We start from the raw sequence: 16330 nt of genomic DNA, 5'->3' as shown, positions 1-16330 counted from the left end.
ACCTCTGATCTAATATGAATCTCTGCTCCAAGCAATCATGCTACAGTGCACCTGTGATTTGCTTTTGAGTCCCAGTATTGTTTAAAGCTGGGCACACCATAGTTTTCCATACATGTGGTAAGAACTTTGTAGATTGTGCTGTTCATTTTCACTAGCTAAAATGACCTTACTGGAACCAACATCAGGGCTGACCCAAGACATTTTGGCGCCTGAAGCCAAATGACAGCTGAACCTATGACAGCTTAGCAATCATGACTTGAAAGGGTCTTAGCAATCGTGGCTCTGTTACATCTGAATTTACAAAATCATTGTCAAACCACTGTTGGCTGCTTCTCCTCCTCCAGAGGCTGCTGTACCATGAAGATGGCATATGAGCATATGGAGAACAAATGCAGCTAAGGAGCTCTAAACTATGGTTTGTTTTCTTGCATAACATAGCCCACATGAGGCTGCAGCAGAAGTAGAAAAGGGCTGTGGGGCTGTGCCTTTAGTATTCCCACCATCACATAACCATCACCAGCTTTTCTATGTTTTAGTGTAACTTCTACAGCAAGTTGAACTCATGGAATCTCTTTGCATGATTAACAATCCTGATCTTCCATTTAGTAGATGATTCTACACAAGTGTGTGTGTGGGGGGGCTTCCTCTGCAGAAGTAATACAGTGGTACCTCGGGTTAAGTACTTAATTCATTCCGGAGGTCCGTTCTTAACCTGAAACTGTTCTTGACCTGAAGCACCACTTTAGCTAATGGGGTCTCCTGCTGCTGCTGCTGCACCGCTGGAGCATGATTTCTGTTCTCATCCTGAAGCAAAGTTCTTAACCTGAGGTACTATTTCTGGGTTAGTGGAGTATGTAACCTGAAGCGTATGTAACCTGAAGCGTATGTAACCCGAGGTACCACTGTACTAGAACAGAGGGAAGTTGGAAGGAGCCACATGACAAATGGGGACAGGCCTCGATACGTGGCCCTGCTGTCTTTTGCTACCTGTGTTCCCCGCTTAGGACTGCAATGTCTGAACAGGGCTCATTTAAGAGCTCAAAGCATGGCATAGGTTCTCAGTGATGGCATGCATAAACTGCAGTTTGCGATGAATTGAGCTATTGTTTTCTTAATACTGTGGGAACCTGCGAACAAAAAATCCCACATCTTAGCAGCGATCTTGAATTTCAATATAATCTATTCCCCTGCGATATATATGTACAGATACTATTATATTGTAGGTATCTTCTGCACTGAATGCTGCTATAAAGGAGCAGAGTTTTATCGAGCATATTTTATGCAACTCATAAACTTGCATCCCTTCATGTAGTACCCATCTATTTTGCATGTGACCTTCACATTTGCCGCTTCCCCTTTTGTCTGCTGCTATTGTCAGACTTGAAATGTTTATGCAGGCACTGGAAATTCTGCATATGCTAATTAAGTCTCATTTATTACCGTGTTTGTGTTGGGTTCTGGTCAAAGGTCAACTTCCCTTTATGAAAAACAACTATTTGCATCCATTAACGTGTGTGTGTGTGTGTGTGTGTGTGACTCTTTGCAATGTTATGTCCATAAAACATTTCACTTAAATCCAGAAGCATACAGCTGCTGCATGAAAGTATTAAAGCCAGGATTAGTCTGAAGAAGCAAGTGGCAGGTAACACACAATTAAAAAATGGGCAAATTTTATCTGTTGTACAGAATGGAAAATGTTACAGGATTTAGATGTGACATTCTGCTACAAAACCATATGGAACATTGCTGTCTCTGAGAAGATTGCATACCACCTCAAGGCCAGACAAGGATTGCCACATTTCAATATGTATGGTGCAAATTTATTACATGTAAAATATGCATCACTTACAGCAACAGTTCCCAATAGCATCTTTTGAACTCTGGAATTCCTAAATTGATCCATTGGATTTAGTTGATGATGTAATATATTACCATCCATCTCCCCTGTTATTAAAAGAAATACTCATTACATTTTGTTTTGTTTTAAAGCTGTCTGTAATAGAACATCTCCCCTCTCACTGTCTTCTACCCATTTATATTGTGTAGCTACCAAGCCATCAGCACCATCGATAGCCTAAAGTGAGCAACTTCCTCCAACAAAGGCTAGAGATAAACTGAAGCCTTAGGAGCCTCTTCTTCCTTCACAAGCTCTGTTCAGGGCATGGCAAACCTTTTGACCTCCAGTTGTTGCTGAGCTGGCCACTGGCTTTGCTGGGGCTGATGGGAGTTGTAGTTCAGTCACATCTGGAAGGCCAGAGGTTCCCCATACCCACTCCAGTCCTGTGGCTTGAAGACTGTGGATCTTAAAGGGCAAACATCCTAGCCTGGTGTCAAGCACTTCTTTCTCTTTCCGTGGATTTCACTGTGTTGGGTCCCTGCACTGCTGGGCAGATGCGGTAGTTCAGAAGGTTCAGAGGGCGCCACCTGTGAGGGTTCTAGTTCAGTTTATGAAGGCTCTAAACTGCAGCCATCAGCCTCAGGTTCTGAGACCACCAGCATCAGGAGCCTGACCCAATTTGCCAGCTGCTGGTACATGAGTACCTTCTCCTCCTCCAACACTGGGCTTGGGCCATGACATGCTGGCTCTTTAACTGATAATAATTAGACGCTACTATCAGCAATTAATGCGCATGGCCTTTTAAACAGCCAGCTAGTTGCTGTTGTTGTTGCAACCCTTTCCACACTGCTACGGTCTGAAATAAAATTAATACCAGAAGGCAAGCTTTCTTTCCCAGGCCAATAGCAGCAACAGAGGGAGTGATATGTTGTCTGGGTCACAGTGAAGACGGGAAGTGTTAAACCCAGCCTAAAAAGTGTGCTCATTAACTGCTGATATGCAATTAATGTTATGTCCTGCCCTACATTAACACACACTGTCCTTTATTATATCTGTGTTGTGCTGAAATTATACAGTTCGTCCAGTGCTGCACATTATTCCTGGGTGCGCATGGGGAGAGGGAGGAATACACAAGCAGAACTGGATTAACAGCACATTCCTTGCCATTTCTACTCAGAAGTAAATCCTATTGAATTCAATAGAGTTAGGATGGCAGTCTACATTTACTAAGTTGTGGCAAGGGTTAGATTGTTGTGTGTCGTTGGGTTCCTCATTAGAGATTCCCGAAACCCCTGTTGAGTGTACAATATTTTCACTGCCGTAGATAATAATACAACTCATGGACTGCCTAAGGTTGTCTGGCTCCTCCTGCCCACATTTCCAATCTCAGTCAATATGGTCCTTTTCAGGGTACCTTTTTCTATTCCCCCTACTTCTCATTGTGCCAAATACAGAGTTTGGATTTGATATCCCGCTTTATCACTACCCTAGGGAGTCTCAAAGCAGCTAACATTCTCCTTTCCCTTCCTTCCCCACAACAAACACTCTGTGAGGTGAGTGGGGCTGAGAGACTTCAGAGAAGTGTGACTAGCCCAAGGTCACACAGCAGCTGCATGTGGAGGAGTGGGGAATCGAACCCAGTTCACCAGATTACGAGTCCACCACTCTTAACCACTATACCACATTGGCTATTTCTTTTAAGCATCTGAAGCTAGAGTCTTCTAGCTCTTGTTGTTGAGATGGATGGATGGAGACACCAGTATGTTTTTGTTGCAGGGTTGGTGAACCACCAGCCCATGGGACTGATATGGCCTGCCAAGTTTTTTTCTCAAGGGCCACCATCCCTGGATGCAATTTACTGGCAACAGCACCGGTGGTGGGATTGCTCAGGGTTGGGGAGAAAACCCCAAACCAATGTGTGCTGCTTCTCCTTTTTTTCCTGCCAACTATTCTGAAAACAGAGCAAAGTGCTCCAAGCTGCTGTGGTTTTCCCTGTTTGCTTGGAGATCATCACCAGCACTTGCAAAACACTGCAGCAGATTGAAGTGCTCCTTTTTGTTTCCTGAACACTCTGGTCTGTTGTGATGTTTCCTGAGTGCTGGTGATGATTGCCAAGTGCTCAGGAAATATTGGAGCAGATCAGAGCACTCTTTCCTGTTTTCAGAACACTTGATGAAGGAAAGGAGAAGAGCTTGGTGAAGGGAAGCCAACAATGTGGGGAACCAGTGCCTAGCTATCTGCGGTGTGTGTCTGAAAATAACTTTACAGCCACAGGGCAACCCAGTGAATATTGCTTGCAGCCTGCCTGCATCTGAATCAGGGTTCAGAGATAGGGCCAGGTTGCTAGGCAATGGAGATGCTTATGGGATTCTCGGTGTCTGTGAGCTGTGCTCTGCATCAGGGATTCCCTTGAAATAATGTCACTGCCCAAATATTGAGAGAAGAGGTGTGCTCGCGCACATGTTCTGTGCGCATGATATGATCTGTGATGTGTGCATGTGCAAAAGTGTGGGCACTCACACCCACTTTTTGTTCACATCCACAGGTGGCAGGTGGCCATTAGAGTGTCTTCAGCAATGTCTTGGGATGAGAAAAGCATTGCCCAGCCCTGTTAAATAACACAGTGGGTTGGCTCTCATGTTGACATATACCGTATTACTTAATGCCCCATCAGTTGCCAATTCTTCACTGGAAGACAGCACTGAAAAGTGTCATGCTGAAAGTGATCAGGCAGGTCTTCCTGGGTTTTATCTGTGATGGCTGAAAGGCATGTCACTTGATGCTGCAGTCTTTGAGTAATGAACACAACTGCAACATTCTCTTTTTGCCATTAAGTCTGAATCTCTGTTATGGCTTTGTGATTTCTCCCACAAACGCAAGACAACTCTGGCTGTTAATTATTTCAGATTTATTGCTAAAACAACAAACTAAGACGGAGCTCCTCTTCTCATCATCCTCCCCAGAAGATGGAGTTACCCGAACTGAGCTCCTCCCCCTTCCCCAGCATGGAAGCCTTCACCTTCTCTTCCGGTATCTTTCCGCGTCTCTGCCACTTTTGAAATCCTACGAGATTTGGCAGAGCGTATTTCCTGCATTCCAACATCTTGCCCACTATCGTAGTTCTCACACATCTGTCTGTCCCTTTGGTCAGAGCTCAGATTACAGCTGCTCTCCTCTCTGCTTTCTGCTGTTAACTGTACCTCTCCCTGTGCCTGCTTCTTCTCCTCCTGTCAGCACCTGAGCTTCGCTGACAATCTCCTATCTTTTGCATTCTAAGAAACAGAACCCCCCCCCCTCTCTCTCTCTCTCTGTGTGTGTGTACAAACATACACATGACTGTGATTAACAAAACAGTTTTTTTAATGTGACAAAAATGTTATCAGCTGCTCTGATAAAAAATTGAAATGATGCTTCTTCTAAAATGGTAGTTATGGATCTTTAAGGATAGAATGTTCAGAAGGGCTTCATTCACTGAAGTTAAATGATGCTGGTTAAATCTGCCTCATATAATCAACATGCTTAACTCTAATTAATGCATGAATGGGTTAAGACCATAGAGTAAACTCCCCCTCACCTTGGGAGGAAGGGTTACCAAATTCCGTTTTCTTTCACTTCCACCATGTGAACCCTACCAGTAAGGAGGTCAAAGCAGGATGCTCCAAGCTTAGACTGTGTGGCCATATTTACCGGTATGTTTCTATTCAAATCATTTAGAAACATTTATCATTTTGAAACCTAAGTTATACTGCCTTGCTGCTGTGTGGAAAAGCACATGAATCTGACCTTTGAAGAGTTTTTAAGTACACTATTTTAACTTACCAAGCATGTAGTCTCTTTCTGTGCTAAGGGAAGTGGGAATCTTTGGAAGCAGCTTACAAGGGAATATTTTAAATATACAACAGCCTATATTTTCAAACTTCACTCTGCTGGATGTTTTGTGATTTTAAATCTCTGCTGGGGCTGTCTCACCAAAGAGTACGTGCCCCCAAACCAGGATCTGAGGCATCCAGGAATTTATATTATACCACTAGTTTTTATACTTTTAGCAAAACAAAATTCAACAACCAACATATCCTCCAGGTTGAGGCCAGGCTTAATGTCCAGAAGTTCTCCCTTTTTGCCAATACTATTTGATCTCTTGGCATCTCTTCAGCAATAATCAATAAGTCTGATAGGTTGCGGTTCTCAGAACTGAAACACTTAGCAACCGGTTGCTTCCCTTTTTGAGTCAAAATTGCAGGTTTGTGATTTCTAAAACACAAGCAGAGGTCAACTGAAGTTTTACCTAAGTACAGGACTTGACACACCCACCCACACACCCACCTTGCTTTTTTCACTCAGTAGTATAGATTACATTGTAGAGTCTACAGGTGATGTTCTGTTTGATGTAGTATGTTCTTCCTGGCCTGGTGCTTTTGAAGATAGATGCCTCCATGAGATACAGTTGATACAGTGCTTGGAATTAATACACACACATGTCTGTCTGCATATATGTCCACTAAATCACAGGAAAGATGCTGAAATACAAGGTTTATACTGTCCCTGCCACCAGTACAGCTGCTGCTGTTGCTTTATTTAGCACCAAGTGTGTACTGGGCCCATTGCAGGCAGTAGAAATGACACAGTGCCTGCCTGCCCAGAGGACTTACTATCCACATTAATTCCCCTGCTTCCATGAATAGTTACTGGCTTGACCGAGAGTGGCATCAGATGTTACAAGGTAGTGAGGAAATAAGATGGACAAATGACTCCAGTGTAATGTTCAAAGGTAGGAACAGTGGGTTTCCCACCTCCTACTGAGATGTGTGAGTTGCTTCTTTCATTTGACACACATGAATCTCATTGTGAGGAAGATGCACTGCTTTTCCTTCAGATATTGCACCAGCAAAGCTGGCCATAAATGAACACTGCCAGGCTACTCAATCCACATACGTAATAGAATAGGAGGAACTGATGTGCAAGGCCAGTTTGAGACAATCACAAGCCTTTCACCTTTCCATAGTATTGCCCTAGCAGTACAGTGTAGGGCTTCTCCAACACAACCTCCAAGGCTAACATCACCAGGTTGGACAGAGAAGCCATTGGGCAGTGGGATGTCTTTGAGACCCAACACTGAGAACAGCCCCTCACATCCAGTTGAAGGGTGGACTTGCTTCCTGGTGAGTAGGAATGGCAGTTGTAGTCCAACAACCTATGGGGACCCACGGTTGAAGGACATTGGGCTAAATGACCTTCATGGCCCTTTCCAACTCTATGATTCTATCTCTAGGAGATATTAAAAGGCAACTGCCTTTGAATCACACTCTATTACATCTCCTTTCTATTAGTAACTAAAATCCCCCTTTTAACATTATTGCTGAGACTATGTTGTTCTATTAATCTTGCAGAGGTGAGATTGATTTACTAATTCCTTTAATCTACAACATTGGCTTTCTCCCCAGGCAAGAGTGCTGTTTATCCTTCTTTTTCTAATTTAGGATTTTAAATAATGTCAAACAGCCATTCCCCCCCCCCAAAAAAAGGGGGGGAGCCTCAACAGTCAATGAACTTAAACTAGTAACAGAAACAAAATACAACTGGAATTCAATTGGCTCATTCTCCTTTTAGTGCTAATAAAAGTTAAGGATCTTTACAACCAGGAAAAAAGTTAATACATCAGCCAGCCCAGGTTTGCTGCTGTTAGGAAGGGAGCAGTTATTTTGGAAGACAGTGTCTGGAAGGAGACAGTTAGATCCATTACATTAGGGTATGTTTTCTGGAAAAGGAGAGAGTGCCACTTTCTTAGATCTTGGATTTCCCATTTCCAGCTGAAGTCTTAGATAGGGATGCCAGTTTTTGAACAGTCCCCTGTAGCTGTTCCTTTCACAGCAATTTAATTTGTAGCAATTAGCAAGTGATAACATTTAGCTCCCTGCCACGAAAAGCTTCACCCGCTGACGTGAGGCTATCAAACCTCAGTTAAAGGCGCTTGACCAGGCTAGTTTTATTCGAGCCAGCTGGCAACCCTAGTCATTGGAAGAAGAAGAGGGGCCATTTGCCATGGCAACCGCAAGTCTAATACAGCAGAGTTGTATAATCACCCTCTGCTAAGGCAAGTCCATTTAAATACTGTGCTGCTGCAGTGGTTGCATGTGAGCTGTTTGCATGCCTCCAAATTAGGTTATGAAATCCTTTTAATAAGAGAGAAATTAAGAAAGCACCTGAGCTGGTGTAGCTGAGTCTTGTGCCAGCCTCCTTTCACTCTTCCAAGCCATGCATTGGCACAAGGAAGTCCAGGAGAAGGAGGAAGCTGCAGCAAGTGCCCTCTTCTTCAGAACGCAGGGCATGGATAGTTAGAGGAGGCAGTGAACAAACCACTGGGGCTGGAAAGGGAAAGCTGGTGGGGCTGTCAGATTGAGAGGCAGAAATGATAGAGGGAGGACTGAGTAAAGCACTTAAACTGTTGCCGAAGAGGTGACTCTTCACTTATGACAGCTGGCTGTAGAATAAAGCTCTTATGATTTAGGTAAGGGAAACAGAAAGTCCCCGACCAGAAAGAGGTCTTCTGCTAAAGACATCAGTAAAGCTTGTAAGGCAAGTGTATATAAGGTAACCTGACTTCAGGTGACATCCTCTAAGCAGCCTGTGACATATTTTGATTATGTGTTTTGTAGTTTTATATTCTGATTCTATTTATTACTATTACTATTACTATTACTATTACTATTACTATTACTATTACTATTACTATTACTATTATTATTAAATTTTTAAAATATATTTTATTAGTATTTTCCACACCACCACAACACGAAAAATATCGAAAAATAACAATACACAAAACACAAAAACCAACATACAAAAACCAAAACAAAAAACCAAATCCATATCTTACAAGTTAATAATATAAACACTAAAAAGAAAAACAAACATTGACTTCCACCAATCCCACAGCACCTCCTTTACCTCTCATTGTGTCTTCCTGTTTTCTTGTTTTCCTTATCATCTCTATCCTAGCAACTAGATATAAGTCCCTCTTCCTTATCCTTACACTTCACAAGGTTATTCCAGACTCAGCCAGATTTCTGTCCTCGAACCTTGGCTTTTAAGGTATTCATTCAGATACTCCCATTCCTTTTTCACTTCACTTTTTGGTTTTTGTCTTATTATATCTGTCAATTTGGCTAATTCTAAATATTTTGAAAGCTTACATAACCACTTTCCCCTAGTGGGTAACTGATTCCCTTTCCAATACTTAGCCATCAGGATTTTATTCTTTGAACTACCCTGAGACCTGAGGGTATAGGGTGGTATATAAATAATAATAATAATAATAATAATAATAATAATAATAATAATAATAATGTGATTGATGGTTGGGTAGCCCATGAGGCATACCCTGATAAGGTTCTGCCTGTGGAGCCAAAAACATTCCCCACTCCAGAGACAGAACATAGTTGCGAGTATTATAATTTGTAACATAAGAAGCATGGAAGTGAGAGCTGGACCATAAAGAAGGCTGATCGCCGAAGAATTGATGCTTTTGAACTCTGGTGCAGGAGGAGACTCTTGAGAGTCCCATGGACTGCAAGAAGATCAAACCTTTCCATTCTTAAGGAAATTAGCCCTGAGTGCTCACTGGAAGGATAGATCATGAAGCTGAGGCGCCAGTACTTTGGCCACCTCATGAGAAGAGAAGACTCCTTGGAAAAGACCCTGATGCTGGGAAAGATGGAGGGCACAAGGAGAAGGGGACGACAGAGGACGAGATGGTTGGACAGTGTTCTCGAAGCTACAAACATGAGTCTGACCAAACTGCGGGAGGCAGTGGAAGACAGAAGTGCCTGGCGTGCTCTGGTCCATGGGGTCACGAAGAGTCGGACACGACTAAACGACTAAACAACAACAACAACAACATAACAAGCCTGCACTTTTTGAAAAATCAGGGTGATTGTGAGAAAGCGGGTACAGCTATAGTATATAGAATGCAATCTAAAAATCTGCTTGATGTTGTTATCATTCAATTCTCCTTTAATCCCCATATTTTTGATGTTTCAGTATAATCTACTTTCTGCCTTCCACACAGCAGTATGCTAACAACCTGCTAATCTAAACTACACCATGCTAAAAAACAAAAAAACAAACAGGCTGTACGTACTGATGGCCAAAGCTTATTAGCCAGACTTTATAGGGCAACAACTGGTAAACTAACAATTGTCCAGCAGAGGAGCATCAGCTGAAGCAGCATGGCTCATGTCTCCTTAGGCTTCTCATGTCTCTGGAATGTTTCCCTTAAAACAAAAGCAGGTTCCTTTGCTTTGATTTAGTGAGCCAACCTTGCCTTCACAGACTAGGCATAATATTTTCATTATGTGATATTTCTGCATGTATTTTTATTTTATTTTTCAAAGTGGCATGCTCTGCCAAGTCTCCCATTTCTAGCTTTTCTACCCTTGTCTGGGTGTTTGCAATAAATAACCCTGTCACAGGAAAGAGAAAGGAAAACTATGGAGAATACACAACATAGAATTGCAGTAATTTCATTCTTTTTAGTTCCGTTTCGTTATCTGCTTTGGTTTCACTCAGGCTGGGGAAAGACAGACTATAAAATGAATGAAGTAATGTGAATTATGGTACTTTACCGATTTACCAGTGAAGCTGTGATACCTCTCCACTAGGCTGGCAGCACGTAATAACCCCCCATCCAGTTTAACAGTCCGTAAACACACCATACGTTTAAAGCCATAGCCTGTGAGATACCTGGGAACTGTAGCTTAAGGGGGCTCAGAATTGCAGCTCTCTGAGGGATAAACTGTAATCCCCAGGGTTCCTTAAATGTATGATGTCTCTGAAGCCATACCGCTGCAGTCACCGGTAACTAATCTGCATGTGTCCACATCCTCAGTGCTGCACAAATGGTTTAGGGCAGTGGTGGCCAAACTTGGCCCACCAGCTGTTTTGGGACTACAACTCCCATCATCCCTAGCTAACAGGACCAGTGGTCAGGGATTATGGGAATTGTAGTCCCCAAAAAGCTGGCTGGCCATGTTTGGCCATCACTGGTTTAGGGGGTAATAATATAATTGCGCCACTTGATCTCTAGATTCATATCCCCCTCTTTCTGCAGCACCTTCCTGCACACATAGCAGCAGGTCTAGAAGATCAATCCATTCATAGAAACCTATCACCACACACAAATTGCCTTTCAAGGTTTTAAAGCCAAATGTGCTTAATGTATGAATTGCAAGGCTGTGCAATTGCTTTGGATAAAATCCAAAACAAATCAGGGGCGTTCTGTAGTTGGTTTTTAATAAAACAGGAGGCAAGCCAAGGGGAGAAAGTAGAAACAAAGGGCTTGGAAACATGCATCTTAAACACTGTCTCTTCCTTCCTCTACTCCCCACCCCCCGCTTGCTTATGCTTTTTGTTGTTTAGTCATTTAGTCGTGTCCGACTCTTTGTGACCCCATGGACCAGAGCACGCCAGGCACTTCTGTCTTCCACTGCCTCCCACAGTTTGGTCAAACTCATGCTGGTAGCTTCAAGAACACTGTCCAACCATCTCGTCCTCCGTCGTCCCCTTCTCCTTGTGCCCTCAATCTTTCCCAACATCAGGGTCTTTTCTAGGGAGTCTTCTCTTCTCATGAGGTGGCCAAAGTATTGGAGCCTCAGCTTCAGGATCTGTCCTTCCAGTGAGCACTCAGGGCTGATTTCCTTCAGAATGGATAGGCTTGATCTTCTTGCAGTCCATGGGACTCTCAAGAGTCTCCTCTAGCACCATAATTCAAAAGCATCAATTCTTCGGCGATCAGCCTTCTTTATGGTCCAGCTCACACTTCCATACATCACTACTGGGAAAACCATAGCTTTAACTATACGAACCTTTGTCAGCAAGGTGATGTCTCTGCTTTTTAAGATGCTGTCTAGGTTTGTCATTGCTTTTCTCCCATTTCCTTCTAAGGAGGACGCCAGGAGGGAAAGAAGGACGGCTGAGAGCAAAGCCAGTACTGTCATTGGAAGGACTGTCATATTGCCTGCACCCTGTGCATATTAGCCCAACGTTTTCAGGGCTTTTACCAAAGGGCACCACTGCATTCCCTTTGAGTTACATGCAACTATTTAGCTCAAAAGACCAAGGGGTAGGGCAGCACAAACTTTTCAAAAATGAAATAACTTTAAAGGTGCCTAGAGAGTAGCAGATGGTTGATGGTGCTCACCTAACCTCTTGACCGCTGAGTCGCTGTTGCTTACTGGGAGGGGCGATGAGACAGGGAGGTTAGCAGGGTACAAACACATTGTTGGGAGTGCTAGTTTGGTTCTATGGGTGTATTTGTAAGCAGACACTGGGAGGTCAGGTGAACACTGCTGTCCCACTATACTATCTGCTAGTATGCTCTGCACAAAATTGTCTGGACTTATTTGACTCAAATTAGGCAGGCTCCATCCAATCGGAAGGGGATGTTAAAAAAGCAAAATACAAAACAAAATACAGTGGTACCTCGGGCTACATACGCTTCAGGTTACAGACGCTTCAGGTTACAGACTCCGCTAACCCAGAAATAGGACCTCGGGTTAAGAACTTTGCTTCAAGATGAGAACAGAAATCGTGCTCCGGCAGAGCGGCAGCAGCGGGAGGCCCCGTTAGCTAAAGTGGTCTTCAGGTTAAGAACAGTTTCAGATTAAGAACAGACCTCCGGAACGAATTAAGTACTTATGGTAACCCGAGGTACCACTGTATAGAGGGTTGTTGTGATTCTCCCATTTTAAATTAATGGGAAATGCAAACGAAGTCTTGTATATGAAATAAAACATCCCCATGAAGCAGACTTCTCAAACAAAGTAACACATGAACCACATGTATGTGTGTATGTACAGTATGTGTAGGCGGGGTTGTGTGTGTGTGTTAATTGCACTACCCTCACGAATTTGCCTCTTACAGAGAGAGATTCACAACAGCACACACTCTAACTGATTTTGCCTTAGTTCTTAGCACAGCCCGCCATGCACAGCTGTTTGTTGTGCTTATTATTTAGTTGTTTTGCTCTTTGTTTGTTCCTGGGTTGTTGAGCTTGGCATTTTTTTTTATTTTTTATTTTAGGCTGCTTATTCTAGGTTGTGATCAATTCCTTTGTCCTCCTTTGGCGGGATGATCTGTAATGCGTTTATTAATCTCTTGGCAACCTTCAGAAGCTGCTATCATCTTGTCTTGGGCTTTTTTCTCTTTGTACATGTGTTTAGAAGTTCCCTCCATTATAGTTCTTTATTCTCCATTCATCTTATCCTTAAGGCTATTTAACTTGTTTTTGAATTCACAGCTCTTCAATACATTTCAGATTTCCTTTGTTACAGGATGCAAACTGTATTCCCTGCTGTATCATCTCTAAGAGTTTTTTGACCTTTGAAGTTGCACTACAGAATAAGATTATCAGGTGTCTCCTGCTTAGGGATGCAGAGGTTTTATTCTATCCATATTGATGACATCCAGGTTGTCTGCTTCCCTACGTCCATTGAAACATCTGCTTCTTCCTTTGAATACTAATAGTCGTATTTAGTTCTAGCCCTACAGTGCAGGGGCTGGCATGTCTGCTAAGGATGGAAGTTGCCAGGATGCCAAGAGAATACTGGTTGAGATGATTTTGAATCCTCCTCCTCCTCCTTCTTTCTATGCTTTTTCTTTTGCAAATTCTGTGTGCGACTTGAAGCTGCTTAATGGCCAATTACAAATGTTTTGTTTATAAAGAATTCGCGGATGAGTGTCGAACACCGGCTTGTTTGCGTGATAAAAATAACATTGGGCTCCAAACCGTAGACAGAAGCTTGCTCTCCAAAATGAGTTCTAGAATATGTGGGTGTCTGTAATTTCCAGGTGTGGAAGATTCATGTGCTGACAATTATCATGTTGCTATTTATTTATTTATTTTCAAGTATGCAGGTGAGCACATTATGCAAATTATCTAAAATGTGTGCATCCGTTCTAAGGACAACTGCTCCCATGCACTGAAAGGAATTGCACAGAGGGAATCCCTCAAGGCAAAATGACAAGTAGCAACATATGCAGGGGACCATTGAGGATAGTAATGGTAAATACACCATAAGTCAGTCCTTATCAGTTCATAAAATACAAAATATAAATCCAGGTGAGCAATATCATCTGCTGATGAGATTATGGGTACATTCAGAAGTGGAGAATATTGCATTAGGTTTCCTGAATATAATACAAGCACTTATGTCCCATTTTCTAACATTCTTTTCATACCGCGCTGTGGTCTAAACCACTGAGCTTCTTGGGCTTGCCAATCAGGTCAACGGTTCGAATCCCCATGACAGAGTGAGCTCCCGTTGCTCTGTCCCAGCTCCTGCCAACCTAGCAGTTCAAAACCACACCAGTGCAAGTAGATAAATAGGTACCGCTACGGCAGGAAGGTAAACGGCGTTTCCATGCGTTCTGGTTTCCTTCATGGTGTTCCATTGCACCAGAAGCGGTTTAGTCATGCTGGCCACATGACCTGGAAAGTTGTCTGTGGGCAAACACCAGCTTCCTTGTCCTGAAAGCGAGATAAGCGCCGCAACCCCATAGTTGCCTTTGACTGGACTTAACTGTCCAGGGGTCCTTTACCTTTTAAAATTATCTGTTGAAATATGAAAATGTGGCTTTTTGATAGACATGCCAGCATGTCACCCTATGTTCCATTCACACCAGTGGGTGTGGTTTTGCACAACAATGAGTCTCACTGGACAATGTCATTACTCCCCCAGTTTTCCACATATGTGTGCTTCTGTTCCCCTATGGCTCACTCAAGAAAACTGCAGGAAAGAACTTTCTGATGGTGTGCCACCCCCCCCCACCCAATTTCATCACTTTACTCTTAGAATTTTCTGGGTTAATGGGGTTGCGAATGGATTATTTCTGGAACCAATTAACATGCAAATGAGCACGAAACGTCCACTGGATTGCCACAAGTGGCTTCAACACCATGTGAAAGCTCAAATAATAACAGAAAACAGTAGGGAACATTGAGGAAGCAGAATAAACTGCCATGTGAACGTAACCTATATCTCCATTGTAATCTTTTGTGATATGTTATACTATTTCAAACTTTCGCCAAAGCACATTTCCCTTAGCTGGCCATTGCTGCCTTGAAAACATCCCTTACTCTCCTCTTTTCTTTTACCTATCAGACTTGTAGTTTAATTCCAAGGCACAAGATGCCTATTATTGGTTTCCACAAACCCAGTCATATTTCCCACCAACATTTCCCTCACTCCAATAATATCAAGAACAAGCAATAGCATTGTTTACTTGTGTCTAATTGGAAACGTGGTAGACAAAATAATCATCTATGTATTCTAAGGATTGTCTTTGTACTTTGTACTTTAATTTAGCTGCAGTGGGAATGCATTACAAAAAAGCCAGTAGTTTCTCTTCACAATTGCTATTATCATGAAGAAACAGCCCTTGCTACCCTGGTTGAGTCTTAACAATAATATAGCATGTGAAACATTCAGGCCAACTACAAGGTTATGTAAAGTGGCTAAGTGGCAGGCTTGGAGGGCATCACAAGATGTAGCTATGATGCAACAATGACAGCAATGATGGCATCAAAGGATAAGGCTCTTTGTCATAACTGATTATATGCATGTATAAGGATGTTCCAAACCTGTTTTGGATAAGGGTGCACATCAGATAATGAATCCCTAACTGAAGTGGGCCTCTTTGGATAAATTTGGGACATGCCTAAGCCAAAGTGGGAACACTCCAAAGTACCTCAAATCAAAGGAGGGAGCTCTAAAGTGCTTTGAAAAGATTTCTCCCCAAGTTTGCAATCTAAGGAAAATACCATGATGGAGGGGTAAGAGGGAGCTCAATTCTGACTTATAGGTCTAGCTTAAAATCAGGGGGGAATATTTTATCAGGGCTGTGGAGATGGGATTTTGAAGTAATGTATCACCTTGTTCTTGTTTCATCTTCATCCTGTGCCAAATGTCTGCATATCCGCTCCTGTCAAATCAGCTTCACACTTAGTTTATGTGACTTTTGGTGCCAATTGAGCAGAACACAACACGGAAACTCTTTTTTTTTTGCATTCATCATAACTCCCTAGTTCCTGTCCCTATCTTTCTGAAATATTGCAGTTTATTTTCTTAGGGACACCTCTACAATGCATGTCATTTTCATAATAAAATTGTTGCCCACAAACCTACAAGGGGAAACATACATCAGTTTTAGTCTTTTCCCCATTCCAAATCAAAGCTGCCTAGCAAAAAAATCTCTAGCAGGTTTTTTAACCAGGGGTAACTCTTTCATGTATGTTTTTCTCATACAATGTGTACATAAAACAATAGGGGGTGTTAATGGAATCCTTTTGTAACCATCCCAAAACTTCAGACATTCAGAAAACCACTGAAGTGATCCTTCTAAAATTTGGCAGTACTCATCCTGCCAAAGGGGGCTAGGTTGCCTGCACATTTCATCCATTTCTGTTAGAAAAATACAACAGTTATGGATAGGTTCTTC

This window comes from Podarcis liolepis (assembly GCF_965112155.1).
Source record: "Podarcis liolepis genome assembly, chromosome: 3".
NCBI lineage: Eukaryota > Metazoa > Chordata > Lepidosauria > Squamata > Lacertidae > Podarcis > Podarcis liolepis.
This window is presented reverse-complemented; position numbering follows the sequence as displayed.